General features: G+C 34.7%; 1 long non-coding RNA gene across 1 annotated transcript; it reads right to left on the bottom strand.

Moving 5' to 3' along the window:
* Positions 1-6884: 6884 nt before the first annotated feature.
* On the bottom strand, positions 6885-23795 carry LOC308610369. Its single transcript, XR_014014525.1, has 5 exons — positions 23781-23795; positions 20684-20728; positions 14086-14307; positions 12485-12573; positions 6885-8878 (listed from the first exon to the last, which is right to left on the bottom strand). It is a non-coding gene; the product is annotated as an uncharacterized lncRNA (long non-coding RNA).
* Positions 23796-25540: the final 1745 nt, after the last annotated feature.

Genomic DNA, 25540 nt, shown 5'->3' with positions numbered 1-25540 from the left:
GTCTTATTGGTTTGAGTCACTATTAAGGTATACCTCATTTATGGGCAGATCATGGATCCTTCAAATTGGAGAAACTTCTAAATTGGTAAATTTTTAGAGAGCTCTCATTATAAACAGCTGTTTCATTGGCTCCTATGGGGGGAAATGTGGGAAATTAGACATATAATGGTTAACCTAAAAACTCCTTTAGTTTCAAACAAACCCAAAAAATTGGTTTGGGAAACCTTATTTGTGGTCTCTGCTTCCCCTAAATGGGTCTTACAGATGCTAATAAAAACATTAGAATAATTATTGTTAATTAGGTTAAGTAACAGGGAAAAAACTGAAGGAAAAGTCTAAAAACTTTTTCCCAACAAGGTGAAAATTTTAAAGGGACTTCTAAATGAATAAGAAATCTTTAGATGGTTATTTTAAAGTGGGATAAATAAAACAGACATTAATGAGATAAATCAAAGATTGGATACAATACTACCTAAGATTGGATGGGCCAAAGGGATCTCCTACTTGTCATCAACATTAAAGGGCCAGACCCAAACAAGTCTGCCCTATTTACCCCAGTTTAAAATAAGTATATTTTATTACATATAAATTTTATACATGTAAAATTACACTGAGATACCTGACCAACAATTACTTGGGGCAAAAGTTAGACCAATTAATCAAGTTAAAAGATTGACAAAAGTGCCTGAGTCCCTTGGCTCAACCACTCTCTGGGGACCCCAGAGTCTTTATAAAAATTGGTATGTTTAAATGGGCATTGTATAAGATAATTACCTCTCTTTTGCCTAATTATATTGTGTGGGATAGACATGTTTCACTGGCAAATTCTTCCCCTGCTTGATATTACAAGACGGCATATGAAGGAAATATTAATTAAACATACTAAAGGAAACCAGTGGGATTACCTGAGCCTATACAATATAAAGTAAAAACTGACAGCTAATATTTAAGGGATAATAAAAATAAAGAATGGAGACTTTACTCTGGGTCTAATCTGTGCACTCAGAAAGAGGGTCTTTGTTGAATGCCTTATGCAAGTTTTGAAGGTATGATAAATTAAACCATAAAGTTCTAGACTATAGAATTCTGAAATTTCAGTCTAGTTGGAAATCTTCTCACTGATACAGAAAAGCAAATTAAAGAAAACGTAGTTGGGCAAATCAATCTTTCAATATTATTTAGGTGACAGGCCAGTTCTTTGGGGAATTAAAAGCAACTGTCTTTGTCTTGCAAATCGGTACAAATCAGAAATGTAAATACAGACCACAATGACCTGAGACTGAGCCTAATTAGCTAAATTAGGTAGAACCTGAAACCAAGGTTAAAAAAGGGGGACAAGTGGCCTTTTAAAACTCAAACTGCTGATTAGTCAGTCAAGAAGACGGAGGAGTAGGAAGATGTGGAGTTCATATCTCCCCACAAATGCATCAAGAAAACATCTACAATGGAACAATTCTCCCAGAGCGCCTGATAAACACTAGCAGAGGACCTCAGGCACCTGAAAGGACAAGAAAGATCCCCACGTAACCAGGTAGGACGAAAGAAAGAAGGGAAAAGGAAGAGCAGATGAAGTGGGACGTGACCTGTGACCCTGGGCAGGGGAGCGGAGCTGAAGGTGAGAAGAGGTTCCCGCATCTGGGGAAGCAGCGGGGAGAGAAGCTGGGGCAGAAGGAGAAATTTGGTGGCTCAGAGAACAGTGCAGCAGCCAGTCTGTGGCAGGCAGGAGAGAGTGAGGCCTACACAGATGGTCTGGCCACAGCTCTGCATGCCCCAGCCACTGGTGACCACTGGTGCACACGGGGGCTGAGTGTTGGAATGTGGGGTTTGAAGAGCAGACCCAGGAAGGGGAATGATGTTGGCTGTGAGGAGACAGCTCAAGGGGATAGGAGTGAGGAGCTCCACAACAAGGAATGCTCCTGGAGGAAGCCCAGACCAGCATAGAAGCAAAGTGCCACTGCTGAGTGATGCACAAAGGGCGGGGCCCCCATTGCAGCCTCTCTCCTCACACACCGGCCCCTGCCTCCACAGGCACTAGGAAGGGCTCCTGCCAGAGTGGCTCACATGCCCCCAGCCATCATCACCTCAGCACTCTCCTGCTTGGGTGGCCCATTTGCCCAGCTTGCCACCTTGACTCCCTCCTGCCTGACAGGCTCGTACATCCCATAGCCACCCAGCACCCTCTCACCTGGGCAGCCTGCCTGCCCTGATTGCCGCTTCTACATCCTCCTGCCTGACAAGCTCGTGTGCTCCAGCACCCTTGGGAGCAGACGCCAGTGGGTGGCCCACATGCAGAGATGGGGCTGAAACCACAGCTGAGTTCCAGGGAACATGCAACTAAGGAAGAAGAGCTGAAATCTCTCCTCATGGCTGTGCAAATCATGGCATTACACTTCCTCTGATGGCTTCCTAAATTCAGCACTTGGGAACATCCCAATGGACAAGTGCTCCTGCAGCTGAGACAGGTCTGGCTTTAGCAGCTGTGGGTTTTGTGGGCACATACATGCTGGGGTTTGGCCAGGCCAGAGTCTGAGCTGCCTCCATATCTCACATAGTGGGTCCAGGTACATAACTACTGCAGTCCTGGGACCTGACCTCAGTGGATCTGAGCCAGTGGCCTGGTGAAAATGATGCCTGAGTCACCAGGGCCAGTTGCCGGCATAACCATGGTTAAGGTGGGACTGAGAGCAGTACCAACAGCCGTGTACTTTGTAAGCCCACACAATGGGCGAAAGGAGACAAAACAGAGCATACCCACAGGTGAACACCTCCAGAGGAGGAATACTCAATGGCTTCTATCCCAGTGGGAGTGCTCCAGTCCTCCCGACCTCACACCGCAGATCAGAAACACAGCTAAGAAACAGATCTGACGGCCTCTACTCCAACGACTAGGGGTCAGAACCCAACCCTGACAAGGCAGTGACAACCACAGAGGAAAGGGAAATTTCTGCTGAATAAAAATCAAAATTAAGAAAATCAACAGGAAAGATCAAACTTGGAAAATGTTTGCAATATCAATATCTGGCAAAGAACTTATATACAGATTAAAGAATTTTTACACTTCAAAAATAAAAAGACAATCCAATGGGAGAAAATGGCAAAAATATATTTATGGATATGTTATATATATAAATGTAAAGTATATGTATCTATGAATATATGCCTATTGGCTATTTGCATGTCTTCCTTTTATTTTTAAGTGCCTAATTATATTTTTTATATGTATACACACTATTACATATAAAATAGATAACTAATAAGAACCTACTGTATAGCACAGGGAACTCTATTCAGTACTCTGTAATGACCTATATGGGAACAGAAACTAAAAAAGAGTGGATATATGTATAGTATAACAGACTCACTTTGCTGTACAGCAGAAACTAACACAACATTGTAAATCAACTATACTCCAATAAAAATTAATTAAAATATTTACATATATTGTATACAACATATATATTAAGTATATATAATTTATATATATTTAGAGATTGCTCCATCAAAGACGTATAAATTATAATTATAATGAGATACCACTACATACCACTATAATGTCTAAAATTTAAAAAACTGTTAATGTCAAGTTTTGGTGTGGACCTAGAGAAACATGAATACATTGTTAATGGGCTTGTAGCATGAAAGCTTTAAAGTTAAATATACATTTACATATGACCAAGCAATTACCTAATAGTTCATACTTATCCAAGAGATATGAAGTCTTATGTCACACAAATTTGTTCACAAAAATGTGTAACACCATTATTCATAATAGGTAAAACTGGATATGACCAAAATATCCAAGATTTTTTTTTAAACATCTTTATTGGAGTATAATTGCTTTACAGTGGTGTGTTAGTTTCTGCTTTATAACAAAGTGAATCAGTTATACATATACATATGTTCCCATATCTCTTCCCTCTTGCATCTCCCTCCCTCCCACCCTCCCTATCCCACCCCTCTAGGTGGTCACAAAGCACCGAGCTGATTTCCCTGTGCTATGCGGCTGCTTCCCACTAGCTATCTATTTTACATTTGGTAGTGTATATATGTCCATGCCACTCTCTCAGTTTGTCGCAGCTTCCCCTTCCCCCTCCCCATATCCTCAAGTCCATTCTCTAGTAGGTCTGTGTCTTTATTCCCGTCTTACCCCTAGGTTCTTCATGACCTTTTTTTTTTCTTCTTAGATTCCATATATATGTGTTAGCATACGGTATTTGTTTTTCTCTTTCTGACTTACTTCACTCTGTATGACAGACTCTAGGTCCATCCACCTCACTACAAATACATCAATTTCGTTTCTCTTTATGGCTGAGTAATATTCCATTGTATATATGTGCCAAATCTTCTTTATCCATTCATCCGATGATGGACACTTATGTTGCTTCCATGTCCTGGCTATTGTAAATAGAGCTGCAGTGAACATTTTGGTACATGACTCTTTGAATTATGGTTTTCTCAGGGTATAGGCCCAGTACTGGGATTGTGGGGTCGTATGGTAGTTCTATTTTTAGTTTTTCAAGGAACCTCCATACAGTTCTCCATGGTGGCTGTATCAATTTACATTCCCACCAACAGTGCAATAGGGTTCCCTTTTCTCCACACCCTCTCCAGCATCTATATGGTACTGGCACAAAAACAGAAATATAGATCAATGGAACAGGATAGAAAGCCCAGAGATAACCCCACACACATATGGTCACCTTATCTTTGATAAAGGAGGCAAGAATATACAGTGGAGAAAAGACAGCCTCTTCAATAAGTGGTGCTGGGAAAACTGGACAGGTACATGTAAAAGTATGAAATTAGAACACTCCCTGACACCATACACAAAAATAAACTCTAAATAGATTAAAGTCCTAAATGTAAAGCCAGACACTATCAAACTCCTAGAGAAAACATAGGCAGAACACTCTATGACATAAATCACAGAAAGATCCTTTTGGACCCACCTCCTAGAGAAATGGAAATGAAAACAAAAATAAACAAATGGGATCTCATGAAACTTAAAAACTTTTGCACAGCAAAGGAAACCATAAACAAGACGAAAAGACAACCCTCAGAATGGGAGAAAATATTTGCAAATGAAGCAACTGACAAAGGGTTTATCTCCCAAATTTAGAAGCAGCTCATGCAGCTCAATATCAAAGAAACAAACAACCCAATCTAAAAATGGACAAAAGACCTAAATAGACATTTCTCCAAAGAAGATATACAGACTGCCAACAAACACATGAAAGGATGCTCAACATCACTAATCATTAGAGAAATGCAAATCAAAACTACATTGAGGTATCACCTCACACCGGTCAGAATGGCCATCATCAGAAAATCTCCAACAAGATTTATATGGGTGAACCAGTTTGGTATATCCATACAATGTCATATCATACAGCAGTAGAAGGATAGAATTATGAGGAATGCAACAAGGATGAATCTCAGAAACGCTATGCTGAGAAAAAAGCTAGACACACAAGAGTATGTACTTTATGTTTCTGTTTATATGACTTTCTAGAAAAGGAAAAATGAATCTATGGTGACAGAAAACATATCAGCAGTTGCCTGTATCAAAGATGGAGTAGAGAGTGACTGCAAAGAGGAAAGGGAAAACTGCAAAGGGGGGTAATAGGAAAATTGTCTACCTTGATGGAAACAGAGTTACAAAATATTTACATTTGTCAAAATTCATTAAAGTGTACATTCAAGTTAGTATATTTTTTATATTATACCACAATATATTTCTTTTAATAAAAATAATTATGAAGAGTAGGTAAGTGGGCAAAGGACCTGAACGCCAGCTTTAGCTATGTTAGAGCTGTAAAATCAAAAAAAGATCAAGTTGCCCCTAATTTAAAAACCAAGAAAATGCATAGAAGTTGAGGAATAGAGATTTTAACTTATTTTAAGAGTGAGTTTTCTAACAATTAGAGCTTCCTAAAAATGAAATAAACTTATTTTGAGTTGCAATTTCTTTCTCAGTGAGGACACTCAAGTACAAGATGACGATCATTTTTCAGGTATGTTGTAGAAGTGCCTTAGAGATTGAAATTTGCATTAACCAATACTTAAGATGATTCAATAACATCAGAAAATATGCTATATTTATATATGCTCTTTTATGGTAGAGTTCTGTCTATAATGTTTTCTAAAATATCCTTTGAATTAATATTTCCATAGTAGTCTCCAGTGCTGCAAATATAGGCCAGAAAGTTAGATCTGTGCACAGTCTATTTTTTAAGAAGCTTGTAATCTGGAAGAGAAGATAGACAAAAATGTTGTAGCAAAATGCAGTAAGTTTCATAAGAGATATCCTCATGCTCTTATACGACATGGAAGCAGTGTCACATTCTTAATATGTCATCTTTTTCTGAAATACTTCAGTATTAATTTCTAACAATGATAATAATTAATTAAGGCATGCATTATTTACGGAGAGATACTAGTTATTCCTAAAATATTTGGAGATTGTTTTAACATGAAGATATTTCTTAGAATACCTCCAGTAAAGTTCCAAAACGTGTCTTTCAAAGCCTAAATGTGTTTGTACAAGCCTGAAAACTCAAGGAAAAATGTGAATGTTGCTGATTATCCACCATTTAAAGTTTTCTAGGCTTTGGCATTTTTCTGTAAGTATAAATAATTGACTATGAACTATGCAGAGAGTTGTTTTACCTGAATTTCTTTGAGATCCATCAGATGTGGCCATTAAAATGAGCCAATCTCCTCCATTACAGCTACTCACTGTGCAGGCTTCTAGTCAAGCATTGGTGGAGATAGCGCAGCTCAATTTAAATTTAAAATTCAAGGTAATGTAACTAAACAAGTTAGTCCTATCCTTTTCCCCTTACTTTCCCTTAGAGAGTCTTTGAAGTTAGGGATTTGTAAAATGAAAATATTAAACCAAATTTAATAGCAAAATGTCATTGATATCATTAGTGAAACCAAGCCCAGTTTCCATTTACCCCAAAGTATAAATCGCCTATCTGAGAAGCAGTTCAAATTTAAGTCATGTCAGATTGGTGGTCTTTCTGAGTTTCAGTTTGGAGCTCTTATTTGAAGTCATTGTTTCATTCAAGAGCATCTCAATATCAATAGCAGGTTTTCTACTTCAGCAAAAGCCTTGATGTACATCAGTGCCATTGGGTCCAGAGGATAGCCTCTTTGTACGTTTTTTTCTCCCAGTCTCACTGCAATGTTAAAGTCACTGATATCACAGAGCACATTTCTAATCCTAACTATATGCCCTAATTTTGGCAGAAATCCACTCCTCCACTTTTATGCAATGTATTAACAACCAGAAATTTAATTGTATTTGTTGAGACTGTAATATCAACGTGAAGCATTCCTTTTTTGAAGCTCAAATTCTTAATACTTGCTTTCCCCTTTGCAAGAAATACTTACTCCTTTACTCCCTTGTCCCCTTAGGCTACCTACGTCATACATCAGTTAAGAAGACATTTCACAAGGGATGCCTTTCCTCATCCTTCCAGGTGAGAAAGGCTCCCTGTTCCATGGCTCATAGTACCCTGTCTATATTTACTACAATTAGTAATTATTCTTTAGACTGCAGGCTCTAAGAAATATGGACAATGCTTGCTTTTCCACACCTTGTATTACCAGCACCTAATGCAGTGCCTGGGATATAGTAGAAGTTCTATAAATATGTAATGATTGATGAATGAATGAATGAACGAATGTGTTAGTAACAAGATAAATGCATAAATCGTATTTGTAAAGCACAATACAAAGTAATTTCATAATATTCACCCACTTATTTGTACCTTTATACCCTTCTCTTCATTTATATATCTTAGAATTACTTTTAATTTTATCAGCAGGGATACAGGATTAAATGATGAAATTTTGATGAAATGTGTTAGAAATATTTGTGAGTGAGTAAGCACTATGCCATGGTGAGAGAGAGAAAAAAAAAAGCTATTGCTATATTCTTGACTCAAGTCATACTCAATATTATTTGTTACATATTATATTACACACACAAATGCATTCTCACTGGCATGGTATCACCTACATTATTATAAATTCCATTTCCTTCCCAATCCCTTTAAAGCCCATATCTGACCCTTAGACTTATTAAATTGCATTGTTTTAAACCACTTCTCCAATTTGTCAAGGTCATATTATGGTCATGTTGAATTTTGATCTTGACAAAGTATTCATCAGTCTTATCAACTAAAGAGAACTGTAAATTACTAAATCCACATGCGTTTCTATCATCCTAGACTTGATGAAAATACTAAATAGCCTCTGGCCCAGGATTGACCTCTACATATAAAACTTCTGTCCACTTTGGTTGAGAAGGAACTATAAGTGAGTTTAATTGTTCTACCTACTTTGTTTCCAATAAATAGGTCTCTGGTGCTGATCTCTTTTTATAAATTTGTGAATGAATTCAATTAGTAACATTTTTTATAATATTAATATTTAATGTCTGATTTCAAGTCGTGGATGAAAAAATGCTAACATCAATGAAAACTACTACTTGCCCAAATAGATTAATAATAGTAAGAACAGTTAAAGTAGATTTTAAATCTACTGTCATGTTTATTTACTTTCCTCAATTGTTCCCACTGTGCCACTTCCTTACTTTCTGAATATGACAGGTCCATGCATGACGTCCTCCTCTAGATGCTGTGCCATTAAGAAATCTCACTGATTATAATAGGTGATCATCTATGATGGATAATAAGATAAATATGCTTGTGCATTTTCAATCACAAATCCATGTCTTGCACAATGAAATGATTTTACTTGTTGCTTGATCACGGGGACTTCTTCCTCTGAATAAATAAGACTTGACTTTGCCTCTTTATGCAGTCATCTGTTCACAGTTCTGCCTCTCTCCAGTAGACTGTGTCTCCTTAAAGACAAATGAATATTCATTCATCTTTGATCCCCATTGCTTAGCATGCATAGTAATTGTTCAACAAATATTTGTTTAATAAGTTAAACACCAATATGCCGTGAAGTAGGAAAATCTGGAGATGTGAGTGGTCAAGATGGGGGGTGTGATTAAAGGACCCCTCTGAATTCTAAGAACAACATACTTAGGAGGGAATGCATGAGTAATCAACGGGGCTGACTACTTGACAACTAGCATGTATTCAACTTTCAAATTCTATATTATAAGCATCCCTGAGTGTAATTTGAAATGGATAGACAGGAATTTTTATTTTATTTTTTCTAATGAGGAAGCAGTGTAGGTCTCTATTCTCATGGCCTCTGTTGCTTCCTATGAATATTTCTCCAATATCTTGACATAATCATTTTCAGGAAGCCAAGAGAGTCCAAAAGAAAATGATAAACAACAGAAATTGCTTTCATTTTCTAGTGTTTGGAAAAACATAAAAATAGGTTTAAGTTTTTCAAACATACTTAGATTTCATGAGATTTTACTTGGTTTATAATCAATATGATAAGATGCATCTATATGTATATAGAATCGTCATTCATTTTAAATTGCAAATAATGTGTATCCCCATGGCTGATTTGCAAACTGTCAATAATAAGAACCAAGCTTATGTCCTCCTAAGTCTTTTGTAGCCCCATTTTAACACATTTTCTGAAAGTTATTTCACTTCAACCACTCTAGAGATTTTCTAAAAAAACAATAGATGACTTTTTAAAATTTTCATTTCAAAATGAAAATATTAAAATATGCTACAAATTGGTGCAATAATGGAAGCTACAACTTACCATGTAAGTTTGTTTGTAATTGAGCAAAATATGTTCCAATAATTTTTGCACTGTATTTGCCTTTCTCTCTGTAATTACTAACCCTTTTTCTTTCACTATGGAATGTGAATGTTGATTTCTCATCTTCAAATTTGCCTTTAAATACATTTCTACCCCTATTTTTCTTCCATCTGGAAGCTAAGTTTTCAAGAGAAAATTTGTTTCCACAAATATTGAATGTCTTCATATTAGGAATAATTCTAATGCAACTACTTTGTATTTGGAAATGTGCCACTGTGTTTAGGAAGGCTAAACACATACTTTTGGGTAAGTTCAAGAAAGATTACTCCAATGATTCAACCAAATATATTTCAAGCATATTGATAAGAAATTTCAAACTAATTGTGTGTGATAGCCATCAATTAAAGATGTAAAATGAATGCCTGCTATTTTAAAACATAATTAAGCCAAGGAAAAGCTATGCATAACTAGCATGTTCCGTAAAGATAATTGGCTCACTAACTAAATTCTAACAGCCCATTCACATTTCTAGATTTTAATTGAAGAATGGATGGAAATAGTAAGGTGAGCTCATTGCCCAATACACATAAGCATGTGACAATTTTAATTTCTGCAGAGATGCCCATATCGTATGAAATCTTATTAATATTGTGATGGAATACAGTGAATCATGCTGTGAAAGAAGCACATATTTGACTGTTGTACATGTGTTCACACACACGCACACACACAAACACACAGATACACACACATTTCTTTTCTCTCCTCTCTATTCTCATTTCAGTCCCATTTTTCCTTTTCTTAGGTAACTGGTATCATGAATTTAATATAAATACTTTGAATCCATGCTTGAAGTTTTTACTATATGCAAATGAATCCATGAAAAATACATGATTGCTTTGAGTTTTAAAAATTTGTATACATGTCATCATGCCAAACATGTAATCTTGAAAATCATTTATCATGTATATAATTAATTATTTCGAGTGAAGTATTGCATTGCATCTTAAAAATAGTTTATATATGTCTTTTGTAAGCAGCAAAAACTGGAATTTTTGAATTTATTTTTATTGTCTCTGTGATCAAATGTATTGTGATTATTGATCTATTTCTCCTTTATTTTTCCATGTTTTATCCCTCCCGGTACTAACTTCGTTTAAACACATTTTTCATTCTCTTTTTATGGTCTACCTTTTTATGAATCATATATGAAGTATTCATTTTTAGTGTTTTCTGAAAAATTTGACATATATTTCTAACTTTAAAAAGTCTAAAACTAATTATCTCATCTTCCTCCTAAGCGGTTCATGGACCCCTCAAATTTTAAATCTGATCTCCAGTATTTCAGTATATTATCTAGTGTTTTAGTTTGACTTTGTATATACCCCCATTGGCTATTATTTTTTACACTCAACCGTTATTCAGATTCATTCCAACATTACAAATTTCTTTGCTGGTCACTGTTCAGTGCACCTTCCTACTTCTTTTTATGCTTATTTTCTTTCTTACTGAAGGACATTCTTTGTACAATGGTCTCCAATCTTGCCTAAAACACATGAGAATTATGTGAGAACTTTTTAAAGCTCCCATTATTGAAACACCGCCTAGATCACTTTGGTTAAAAAAAAAAATCTCAAAGTATTGGCTTTAGGCATCAGAATATTTTTTAATGCCTTCAGACAATTCCAATAGCTGCTGCTACTGCTTTAATCATTTTTTGTTGTTGTTGTTACAGTTTGTGGGTGGTAATTCCTCTTTGTCTATGAATGAAAATTTCTTTACTTCTTGTTCTTGAGTAGTTTTTTAAAATGAGGTGTAGAGGTGTAGAATTTTAATTTGGACAGCTATATGTCTTCAGTACTTTGAAGATATTATTCTATTGTTTTCCAGCATCTACCTGTTTTCTGATAAGACAACGGCATCTACCTGTTTTCTGATAAGACAACGAATATTTAAAGCCAGCCCTCAAAAACAAGGCTTATTATTTCCAGGGCCCCCTTGAATTTCTTGGTTTCAACTCCTCCTCACTATTCTAATGTTGAATTTGTTTTTTCCCCTTAAATCCTGAGACTGGGGATCCTCCCCCTTTTTTGTAAGCTTGTTCATTTGCTTTTTATGTGTTCCTACATGTAAAAGCAACATATAAAAGAAAACACAAGTATAACAAACTGTGTGTTCAGATTGGAAGAAAGGATTCTCAATATCAGTTCAGCCTATCGTATTGACTGAAAGCATTTACCTTGTTTCTTTTACAACTAACTTGAATATTATGAGTGTTACATCTAATATACAGTACTCTTCACCCTTCTTGGAATGTCTATGCTCAATAAGGACATTAGTTGATTTGTCACTAATATTGCTTTCCCTACATGTGACCTCATTCAGAGTTCTATCCTGTCCCATATACATAGCATAATCTTATATTTTGTATCTAACTGGCATCAGTTTTCCGGTTTTTTTTTCGATTTACTTCTAAGCTTTACTTTTAGCAGGACTGTACTGAAACACTCTTACACCTTAATAGATCTAATTGTCTGGACTTAAAATAATAGATTTCTCTATCACAGGGGAATTTGTCTTTACAGATACTGATTTCTGTTCTCTGCACATGTTTTCATGTTATATGCCCAGTGTAATATGAAGCGAGTTAATTTATTGTGTTACATATAGTAAAGAATCCAGCAGAATAATGTTATTTAGGTTTTTTTTCATTATTTCTATGAATAACAACAACATCAACAATAATAGTAATAGAAAAGATAATTTTTACCTATAGCAAGTGTCAGTTTTTTCTTAAATGCAGTAGAAGGCCCTTCACACTCTATTTGTCAGCTTGGCTTCAGGTTTTCATTTTGTTGGCTAGAAGACAGATAAAGGGGATTATGGACAGAACTGAGCCTGGTTTCTGCTAATCTCCGACTTGAATTCTTTCAAGGGTTGCAAAATATGATTCAAGTATTTCACAGGCCTTTATAACCTTTGTCATCTGTCTGGTATATGTGCCATCATGGGTGGATTTGGAACTGACATTTTATATCTCTGATCTCAACTGTATAAATATTTGTTTAGACTGACTATCAACATAGAACACAGACATTCTCTTCTGATGTATGGATGATACAATAGTCCTTAACTGGGCCCCTAAGGATGGGGCAGGCACAAACTAACAGAGGGCAATGAGGCAAATTTACAATGAACTCAGATTTTATATTTTCCTTTAGGTAAAAGAGTGGTTGCTTCTATACCAAAAAACTATTTCTTATAATTTGGGTTACATTAAAAATATCTCATATATACAGCCATTTATCTGAATCTATAATAGTGACTTGGTTTTCTCAAATACATTATATATGGAGTCCTTTAGACTGGAATTAAATTAATCATGGTTGTATTTTTTTTCTATTGACTTCCCAGCTATTTACCCCTAGGAAAACTCTCTTAAATAATCAAGAGAAATATTTTAGGCAACATTATGTAAATCATCACCCTTATTAGATGAATTAATATTCTTGAAGTTACAGCTCATTTCATGGAAATCAGATTAACCTGGTGTTATGGGCATTGTCATTTATCAGTAAGTTATTTGTTAATATGCTCAGTATGTGCCATAAAATATGTAACTTTAATAAGAGAATGGATCACCTCAAATAATTTAGCAAATCTTGAAAATGATAAGGATTAAAATTGTGGATGTATAAAGGACACAGAAGCTTGGAGAACTTTAAAACCATCTATTTCTATCCTGTTTCTCTCAGACAAGGAAATGAAGGCTGACACTTTAGCATGGTTTGGAAATCCTTCTAAAAATTATCTGACTTTCTCTTAGAATTAACAAGTAATTTAAAGTTTTAAGAACTGCAGAACTGATCACATGAATTACCATAATTTAGTCAAGAATTTTTTTGAATATCCACCTTTTGACAAACATTGTACATATATGTACCAGGCTGTAGAGATGAATAAAATCATCCTTAGTCTCAAATAACTGAAAGAAAAATCCCCCAATATTAGTGAATACTGAGGAATTAAGGATGCTGCTATGAGAAAATTTTTATAATGTGAAATTTATTAAGTTAAATAAAATATTTTGCTTTTGAGATTAGAATGCCTTGTTTTTGTTCTAATGATACTGATGATAGTGGTTGTATTTTGCAGAAGTTTTATGGGAGCAAATTAAAAACTTGGTAATGTGATATAAATTTGGTCCCCCAAGGCGATTTTTATTGTGATTTCTATTGGTGTTGTTAATGAGAGAAATTTCTGTGAGCTATTAGAAAAGAACATGTGGATATCAATATCTAATCAAAAAGAAGGACAAAATAATGGATAATTAGAGAATATATATAACCAGTAAATTAAAAATATACTCACATGTTAAGGAAGCACAGTGGTGGAAGTTTTGCTCATCATAAAGCTTTAACAGTGAGTAGAAGTTATCTTGGTGTCTTGGGTGTGGGAAGATATGCTAACAACCAGTGATAGATCCGTTGTAAAATTTGGAACTGTTTCTTTGGTATTTAATTTCACTTAAGACCTGTGCTTCTGGACAGGATGGAGTAATAGGAACTGGATTTACTCTCCTGGCTTAAACTGCTAAAAGTAAAATATATATATATATTAAACAATAATTTTAGACATTGAACAACAAACAGCACAAGACAACGGTTGTATAAAGCTGTTAATTATAATGATAACCCATAAAAACCAGTGGCATAATGTTTTGTGTAATACAGTTAAATGTTGGTGTTTGAACAAGTCCCTGGTCACCTGTAAAAAATAAAGGTGGATTCTCTTTTCATATTTATTAACAAAATGAATTTCATAGGGATACAGTATTTAAATATGTTAAAATACTACAGTTACTAGAAGAAAACATTTTTGTTTTATTTAATAAAAGTTAATTAAAAATTTTTTTAATATTTGTATGTGTTGCATTTATTGCTTTAAGATTATACAAATATGTTTTGATATAATTTAATACATGCAGCGTCAACTAGAGTATTCAATACACAGAGTATTCAATGGGTATAGCCTTAGTAGTGGGACCAAATTAGCCCTAGACTAAATTGTTTCAGTTGCAATCTAATAAGGCTTACAAGGAAGCCTCAAAATGATCAAACTATTTCTTAACTACCTCTTTGAGCAAAGTTACAAATATTTTAAAAAATACAAAAACGCCCTGCAACCAGTAAAGTAAAATTCACAATATCTGACATGCAATCTAGAATTACCAGGGATGCAAAGACAAAGGAAAATATAACCCATAACAAGGAGAAAAATTAATTAATGAAAAGACACTGAAAAATGGTACAATCAGTAAACAAAGACATTCAAACAGTTATTATAACTAATTTTCATAGGTTCAAAAAGGTTAAATAGACATATAGAGGATATAAAAATAACCCAAATTGAGTTCCTAGAGATGAAAAATATAGTTTCTGAGATGAAAAATAAACTGGATGGGATTAAAAGAGATGAGGCAATGCAGAAGCAAAGATTGACCTCCCTGCAAAAGCAAAATTTTGTTATTATAATCTGTCCCACTGAGTAGTCCAAATATAAAGTCTGAAATGAAAAATGCCAGCTTGGTCACCTTTTTTCATTTCGAATTTGCTTTACCCTTGCTTTACCCTTTCAAAAATAATTAAAGTATAAAATTATGAAAATTGTATTCAATGGTATTAATATTAAGCATCTATCCATCTTATGGATTGCCCTGCATAATGCAAATATCTAAAATCTAAATATTATGTGTATATATACATATATGTATATATATCTCACTAGCAGAATGAAAAGAAGATATGAAAGTACACCACAAGTTGTGGAGGAATATAGTAAAGGAAAGTAAAATAGTATTTTTGTTTTTAGATATAGTTGCTCTACGCAGTGGAAAAATGATATACGGATTAGCATATTTTATTTTCTGAGAAGCATGAATCAATTTAAAAGGCGAATGGGCAGATGAATTTAAAGAATGATTAATTTAAATACATTATCAGTCTTCAATTTTTCTGTTACTGACAACATCCCCTTTAAGATTTTCAAAATGCTGAAAGGTGGGATTCCAAGATTTTTAGTTGCTATAGAAGCAATTATTAGCAAATCCTTTCTTCTAATCTCATTACAGAAAATACTGCTCTTTGTGCCCAGAGAACTCCCATTAGAACAGATAGCTAGTGGGAAGCAGCCACATAGCACAGGGAGATCAGCTGGGTGCTTTGTGACCACCTAGAGGGGTGGGATAGGGAGGGTGGGAGGGAGGGAGACGCAAGAGGGAAGTGATATGGGAACATGTGTATATGTATAACTGATTCACTTTGTTATAAAGCAGAAACTAACACACTATTGTAAAGCAATTATACTCCAATAAAGATGTTAAGAAAAAAAAAAAAAAGGAACTGCATTTCGGAGCAGCTCAGAACATAGGGTGTAGCAGTCTGGAGCTATCCCACATTTCCTGTGTCTTATTAAATATTGTGTATATGTGCTATGTATTTATATCTCCATCTAAATATACATCTATATCTCCTAAAATACTGTCTCACATATAATGAAGGCACAGTTTCCAGATAGTTGTTCTGGTAGTCATTAGACAAAATATAGTCTCATTTATTTAAAAAATGTGAAATGAGAGAAATGTATGAAAAACTTGATCCATCTTCTGACTGAATTTGTGTTATTAGTACCTTCAGAAGAGGAAATAACTAATTTATTGTAAATTATTTTATTCCTCATTTATTAGAGAGGAAATTTATAAACTGAATCTGTTAGGGCTTAAAGGGTTTTTTTCCAGAAGATAATATCTGTGGTTCTCACCCTACACTGAGCAGTATATCACTAGTGAACAATCTGACAAATATGTACATTATTAAGTTATTTTATTTTAACCTGGCTTTTTAATACTATCATCTGATATACATCATATTAATTGACACTGCAATTTCTTCCTTGATTTGTATATTTTTTCTACAAACACTTTGCATTCCATCTTCCACGTATCTTATTTACTCAACCATGTGATGGTCTTCATCTTCAGACATCTTGCTGTCTGAGCTGTTCAACCCTGTGACAGTAAAAGCACACTCACTAGGGACTAGGAGTTTGAGAAGGACTTAGAAAATTGTTTGACACCTGAAAAAAATGGCTCCAGAATATGAAAAAAAATCTGCAAAATTGAGATCAAAACTTGTGTAATTAATATTTTCAACTAATATTACTACAACAGCAATGTTACTCAGCTTTCATATAGTTATCTATAAATTATATTGGATATGTGACTTGGGCACATATTAATGCATTTGATAACATTTAGGGTAAAGCTTCTAAAAGGGCAATTGCCTAGGACTGAGGAAGGTTTAAAAATGGCCCTGCACAGAATGAACTAGAAGTGACTTGAATGGGAGGCTGAGGCAGAGATGCTGGACCCAGAGAGTTACAGAGCAGGCGTACATTGGAGAGAGCTTTCCTATATAGGAGAGCCAAGAATTTGTTACTTATTGAGTGGGGAGCATGAAGGTAGTGGACCCTATAATGAGAATCCTAGGATTGCTCCTAGATTTCTAACTTGGATAAATGACAGGACGGTACTCGTTGGTGAATACTAAAGGAACAGCAACAGCAGCAAAAGTCTAAGAATGGAACTTTAACATATCACAATGCCACCTTTAAAGTAAATTTGGCATTCTTCTTTTTGAATGAATGAAAATGCATTAATTAAAGACATACACGTTCACACACCTGCTAATATCTGCTCTTCTGCAATCATGTGTTTTCTGTATAGTGTCTAAATATCTATTCCAGTTGAAGTAGTGCTTAAACACTGCAATATGCCTCTTTTCAGCCAAAAAGAAAAACTGTCTATGACTGCTTCAACATATTTTAAATATATGTATAATCATTGCCAACTTATCTGCTTTGCACATACTCGTTTCCTATACAATATTTAATATCTCCCTTTATTGAAAATGTCATTGCTCAGTATTATGATTATTTTTCATTTTTATTATATGTCTGAATGTTAGAATTATTGATTAATCTCTTTATGAATGGAATGATCTCAGCACAATGTTAAATACTCTTCTTCTCTACCATTATTATATGTTATTTTAACGATTTTCCATACAGTTACTTCAAATGGGATTTTCAGATTTTTCAGGCTTTTTGAAGTCAGTAGGATAGGCTCCACTGAGTAAAAGAAATGCTGAAGAACAATATGAATTAAACAAAATTAAGTAGTTAAGAAAGCACTAATCTAGTCATTGAGAAATATATAATATTTACATAGTATGTATATATAAATCAATAGTTTCAAAATGAGATAATCTATTGAACAAAATATCTTAAAATGAGAATGAAAAGATGTTGTAAAATCTCTATATGATTAAAGTACAAAAATTTTTATAAGCTTGGAATATAAATAATAAGTGCATTTTTGTCTGGGAGACAAGTTGTTATCTGGGAAACCTCAAGACATTTTGTAGATTATCGAAATCACTTTACTATCAATCTTGAGCATTTCTCCTATCAACTCTATAATTAATATTGGAAATTAGCATAATGACTATTTCACTATCAGGAACATTGAAGAAACTAAAGTGCTAAACATTGGTTGTAACAAAAAACAATTCATCTGAAGAAGATGTTACAATGAACTGAGGAATTAAAAGATCTCAAAGTAGAGAAATTTCACTGACTGCAGTATAAACAACTTGAGGGTAGAGAGTGTTTGTTTTTCCTGTTTGCCCTCCAAATTTGGAAATAGTGTTATATGCACGGTGCAGGGTAATAAGCAAATATTTAACAAATGAAAAGTACTGAATTCGTTACCTTGTGGTACAAATTAGGATTTCTTTTGTACTGTAACAAGAAGATTTTAACTTCAGCATTATGAATTATTAATGTCTTTATCTGATTCCCAGTTCTGTGTCAACCAAACTTATTTGAGTGATAATTAGAGGACTTCATGTTTATCCTATCTTCTAGGATTTCACTTTTGCATATCTGTTAATTCATAATTTTGACATTTTTATAGCACAACCAAAGACTATAAAAACACATCGAGCAAGCACTTGCCAAAGAACTCTAAATAAAACAGGTCTCAGATATGAAATTAGAGCCATGCTTGGTTATATTTCTAAGTGCTTCATCTAAAGAGAGACGTGCAACACTGCTGCATGAATTAATCACCTAGGGTGACTTTTAAACCTACCAACAGCTGGCCCCTCTATCATATCTGATTTTATTCAATAGTCTAAGTGATAATAATTTTTTGATCAAGAACTTTATTTTACTGGTTGTAAAGGTGCGTGCATGCACGCGCACACAATCCCCAGTGCTTTTAAAAATTGTGGGACAGAATTAATCATAACTATTGAGTTTAAATGTCATTTATCAACTTATTAAAGTGCAAGCATGCAGGGAAAATAAGCTAAAGACAAGACTTTCGTTTTTCAATTTATTTTTAAAAAGTCTTGTAGAAATCTTTATGAAATTAACACAAAATGGTGGTACCAAAAATCTTTTGGCTTTGTTTATTCCCTAGTCTGTGGCAATGTAAACAGTGGAAGTTAACCCGGAATTTAAGTTAAGGAAAGCTATATTGTATTAAGTTTAGCCAAACATTGTCTAACTTGCCATCATATTTTTTCAAATAAATAAAATTTCTATTCTCTTCCCTCTCTCCTCATCTCCCTTAAGGTATGTCAACTCTAACCCCGACCCCCCCATACATACACCTTGTTGCCTCCGACATTATCTCCTCTACTAGACGCCCTTTTGTACTTATTGCTACACAATAGTTCAACAATAAAATGTGATAAATGCAGGCAAAGGTGTTTCAAGAAAGAAGGTAAATGTCCTTACACATTTTCAACATAGAAACAGAATTTTTCAAAAATGAGTTACAAAACAGCAAAATTAAAAAAAAATAGTTATAAAGTTTGCAGATAATGTTGTCATCCCTCTTAAAAGAAGAGGGATAAGGCACAGAAGAAATGTAGTGTTGAGGACAATGAAAATAAGCAGTTATTGCAATCTATTTATGCTGCATTTGATGGATTTAGAAGACAGAGGCTTGAGTGCTGTCGTTATTACTTGTTTGCCATTTGATGGTGGGCAAAATATTTAATTTCATTGGGTTTCTCTTTCTATGCCTCTAAAATGTGGATTCCCAGGTTAAGAAAATATTTCAAATCTTTTCCAGGTCTAAAAGTCACAGACCTTAGTGTACCCTTTATAAAGGCCACATTTTCACAAAAAATAGCATTCTTGTAAAACACCTTTATAGAAAGAAAAAGCTATATTTAGAAGGTTCACTCAGTGTCCAAGGTTTTCTGAAGTCGTACTGCTGTTTATAACCAGGTGTAGGCCAGTAGGACAACACATTTGCTTTAATAACTGTCCAGATTTCTTGGAGTTAAAGATAAGTTTTTCATTGTTCTAAGTGTTGACCTAAGAAATTATTGAAAGTAAGAATTGTTCTAATTTACTTCTTGAATTGCCCAGTTCTTACATGGCCTGACATGAAAGGTGATTTAAAAGATTGCATTTAAGTTTGGACATATAGCCTTCATCCTGCTGTTTCATCACAGACCTCTTACAAGATAAACATGTGCAACCATTTTGAGTTTCTGAATGGGAGTGCTCCTTATAGTATTTTCCCCTTATAAATTTCTTGCCAACTTACTCCAATTTGAATGCAGGTAGAAATTTATAAATTTCTCCAAGAACTTATTTTTATTTTTATGAATCTTTCTGATTTTGTGTTAATACCGAGGACTTTATCAAATTCATAGACATTTGATAGAATAAAAAGCAAAAGCATAATTAGGAAAAATCCAAAAACCTCAAAGAGAAAATAAGATGCTATGTTGTTAGTAACAGAAATTAGCACAAATAGACTGAAAAACTGACCACCATTGTAAACTGAGCTTTTAACTATGGGAGTCGCCAGGAAAAGGAGGGTTACCTGACTCAGGGGTCTTCTCCTCTTTCTTTGCCTTCTTTTAACGATCTAGAAAATTAAAGAAAGATTGAAATGACAATAAAAATAATTTATTTCCCAAACCATTTGAGAGTAGTTGCCAACACAATGCAATGTCTCCTCCAAATCCTCTAGTATTTCCTACAAACATATATCCAAATATAATCATGAAAATCAGGAAATTAACACTGACACATGACCACAGAGCTACTAATCCTCAGACCCCTTTCAAGTTTTGTCAATTATCCCCATCATGTCCTTCATAATAAAAGGATCAGCCCAGTGTCACATGTTGCATTTAGCTGTCCTGTCTCTTTAGTTTTTTAATCTGGAAAATTTTCTCAGGCTTCCCTTGAATTTCATGAACTAGAAAATTTTAAAGAATATGGATCAGTTATTTTGTAGGACTTAGCTGTTTGTATTTGTCTCATGATTATTCAGGATATGTGTCGTTGGCAGGAATAACACAGTGGTGAAGCTCTGCTCTTCTCACTGCTTCCTATCAAACAATTTCGGCAAACTTTTAACTTGTAACCTTACTGGAATATTATGTTACTCTTTTGATTAAGGTGTATCACCCAGTCTTCTCCATTGTAAAGTTATTTTTTTCTCCTTCATTATTAATAATTTTTGTGGTAAGGCACTTTGTAATTATGTAAATATCCTGTTCCTCATCAAACATAATTTATTCAATTTAATTATTTAAATCAGTATGAACTCATAGACTCCTATTTTATTCAATTGACTATAATACGTTTCTACCATTATTTATTTTGAGGCTTAGATTGTTCAAGATTTGTCCAGTGGAAACCCCTTCAGTTTGGCTTCTATATCCTTTGATGTTTCCCAATTATTCTGTGATATCTCCCTTCTTTTTTTTTTTAACATCTTTATTGGAGTATAATTGCTTTACAATGGTGTGTTAGTTTCTGCTTTATAACAAAGTGAAGCAGTTATACATGTATCCTCATACCTCTTCCCTCTTGCATCGCTCTCCTTCCCACCCTCCCAATCCCACCCCTCTAGGTCACAAAGCACCGAACTGATCTCCCTGTGCTATGTGGCTTCTTCCCACTAGCTATCTATTTTACGTTTGGTAGTGTATATATGTCCATGCCACTTTCTCACTTTGTCACAGCTTACCCTTCCCCCTGCCCATATCCTCAAGTCCATTCTCTAGTAGGTCTGTGTCTTTATTCTTGTCTTACCCTTAGGTTCTTCATGACAATTTTTTGTTTTTAGATTCCATATATATGTGTTAGCATACGGTATTTGTCTTTCTCTTTCTGACTTACTTCACTCTGTATGACAGACTCTAGGTCCATCCACCTCACTACAAATAACTCAATTTCGTTTCTTTTTATGGCTGATCCCTTACTTCTTGAAACAATAATATGTTCTAGGGTCATCTTATATTTTCCCTGTAGTGGTTCTAGAATCAGCCATTTCTCCAAAGAGCTTTTGTTCCTTCAGTTGGAGAGCTGTATTTAGAAACCAAGATCTGGACACTAGGTGTATTCATTGCTCTTGGGAAGTAGTGGTCCCAGGTACTCTCAATAGGCAGAGCTAGGGGATTTAGGTACATATATACATACACACATATGAAAACACATATTCATAACCACTTACACATATTCACAAACACATTCATAAACATATGCAAACATATTGTCTATGTTTATTTCTATAATGTCTCTGTATTGAAAATCATGTGTTCACATTAACATCCTCCATTCCCTTTCAACACCCTTTCATTCTAGTTTTTGCCCTTTTCATATTTTAACTCCCTCCACAGATATTAAAATAACACTGATTACCATATCCTTAATATCCTTACTTATTTGATCAATCTTCCTGTATTTAAGTAAATTCTTGTAGCTGCCACTTTCCCATCCACACATTTTCTCCACCTGGCACGGGTTATGACTATCTGTACAGAGTGGTTGCCAAGGCCACTTCCTCACGTGGATGCCCTTTCACACGAATCAGACTTCAGCAGTCAACTCCAGGCTCCCTTATGCAGACATCCTCTCCCCTTTCTCAGACTCTGAGACCCAATGCCAAGTCATGTGGTTCCTTGAATGCCCACCTACCCCATGTTGACAAAGGTTATTTTACCTCACTTAATGGACTAATTTGTTCAAGAAGGGAAGGGATCACAACACTATAAAGCAATTATACTCCAATAAAGATATAAAAAAAAGAAGGGAAGGGACAAGGAAGGGGATGAAGGGAGGTGGACAGGGATGGACAGGTATCTTTTTTTTCTAAACAATATTTGAAGAGGTCCTTCATTTAGAAGTTACAAAGACATTATGAAGTATCAGCTGAAGAACTGAAACAACGACATATATTTACACATCTATATCCCTACATCTATGACACACAATGTACACCTAATTTTATAGCAACCAAAATATAATTTAACGAAACTTATGATGCTTAGCCATACACTTTAATACTCAGCAACTTAAAAAAATATGCAGTGCCATTTGGCTGTTAACTATCAGTCCATTTATATGAATGGATTTGTAAAACTCCTAGCCAAGAGTGCTTGGGATAGCGTCTCTACTGGTCCTACTGGATCCTCTTCTTCTTTTGTCACTCTTTTCGGTCATTTGTTGATTCTCCATTGTATCTCATTGGTGACTTGCATGACCTTTGCTAATCATATCTGGGCAAATACCCCAGCTTGGTGTCTCTCAAAGGGCTGACTGAAAACCATCTGCAACAGAATCAACTGTGGTACTAGATAAAATTCAGGTCCACAGGCCCTGTTCTGATTTCCTGCTCAGAAGCTCTTTAGAGAGTAATGAGTATTTGGAAAATACCTTAGCTAATTCTCACACATTAACACTGAAACCATGGTGTAGTTTGCATGTCTACAATTCCTCAAAGTTCACGGTTTAAAACACATAGGTCTCACCAACTACAGTTCTTTTATTTTAGCTTCATCAATTCACATTTGTTATTTAACCAACTTGGAAATCGCTAGATGTGTGATAGCCGCCAAAGTAAAATTTATCTATCTTCTGCAAAAATGTCTTCTACCAAATATCTCTACAAAATGAAATGTAAATACCTTCTAAGATCTTGCTTGGAGGAATCTTACAGATTTTTAAAATCTTCCAGGTTGTAGGGAATAGCAAGTGCAAAGGCGCTGATGTTGGGAAAGCCACTGCAGAAAGAAAATCTGGATATGTGTGTGAGAGAATAGTAGTAGTAAACGAGCTTGGAGAGTAGGGCAGAAGAAATACTGAATAAAGCATGTAGGACACGTAAGAAGTTTAATTTTTATTCTAAAGTGATGGGAACGGGTTTTGCAAAATAATGTGATATGATTTATGGGTTTTTTTATTATTCTGGCTATTGTATTGCTTATAGACTATAAGGATTGGGGCAAGAGGGGAAGAAGCAAGGAGGTTGTGGAAGAGGCTACCTATTGCATTAGATGAGGCAAGCAATGATGGCTTGGAGTAAGTAAAGATGGCAAGAGTAAGGTGAGAGGTAGGTGGATTCAGGATGTATTTTCAAGTTAGACTGGCAAGAATTTCTGATGGACTGGACATAGGAATTGTGGGAAAGTGAGAGTTTAAGGATGAATCTAACATTTTTGGCCTGAGCAACTGGATGAGTTATGGAGCCAGGAAAAACTGGAGTGCAATGGATGGATCAAAGCAAAATATTTAGTTTTATTTGCTAAGTTTGAAATGTCTATTATGCATAGATTGGAGATGTTTAGTGGGAAATTGGAATTAGGAGTCTGGAGGTTAGGTGAGTGGTTAGGGCTAGAAGTATGAATTGGGGAGTCATAAGTCATCTTCCCATTAAAGTAATGGGACTAGGTTAAAACTCATGAGTAGTTAAGGTAGATGGAGAGTGAAGGGGGCCAGGAATGAGCCTTAGGGCATTCTAACAGACTTTGAGGGATGGGAGGCATCACCAAGGGAGACTTCCAAGGAATGGTGAGTGAGGAGGGGAGAAATCTAGGAGAGGATGGTGTCCTGGTAGCCAGTGAAACAAAATATTCATTCTGGAAATTATGAAGTTCATTTTCCAAAGTTTCTTGAATTGATGATCATTTGAAACTTGGTATTTTAAAAAGAGCTTTAGCAAACAGAAAAGAGAATAATTTTCTATCATGAGTGATTGATTGCAGTAGCATGGGGAATGGAAAAGTTGTGAAAAGGGAATCAAGAATTTATGTAAAAGACAACTTTAAACAAAAGTCTTCATTTAAAAAACAAGTACACAATATTTAGACATTATATTTTGTCTTTGTGTCAACAGCAGCTACAGCATGCTGTAAGTGAAAGATGAAGGATTACAGTTGAATATCAAATCAGGGAAAAAGGTGAAATAGTTGAATTCTTTGTAGATTTTTAATAGATTTCAAACCTCTATTGGTTTTGAATAATGTCATATTTCAAACATAATTTTCTAAATAATCATAACAATTTTAGAATCAGAATAAAACTTATACAAGCCTTATTTAAATGCACATATAGTTCATTTTTATGGGTAAAACTAGGACTCTAGTCTTCTGATTACCAGTACTATTTCTTATTGCAACACACTGTTTAAATGTATAGATGATTGAAAAAAAGAGCATACCAGTGATCTCTTAAATGGTTTACAAAATATTAAGTAATTAAAATTAGGGGAAATAAAGCTCATGAGGGTTAAATTACAGGAAGAGTTTAAAGGGGGCAAAGAAGTAGGAGATGTATTTCCACATGGATAAATATGATATTTTAGGAGAAAATGACCCAAACTGCATTTATAAGGTCATGATACTAGCTAAATGAAATAAAGACAACCATCATGTGAATAACATATAAT

Source organism: Mesoplodon bidens (assembly GCF_964165515.1).
Source record: "Mesoplodon bidens genome assembly, contig: HAP1_SCAFFOLD_540, whole genome shotgun sequence".
Lineage (NCBI taxonomy): Eukaryota > Metazoa > Chordata > Mammalia > Artiodactyla > Ziphiidae > Mesoplodon > Mesoplodon bidens.
Note: the sequence above shows the minus strand (reverse complement) of the source record. Positions and strands in the feature narration are given on the sequence as shown.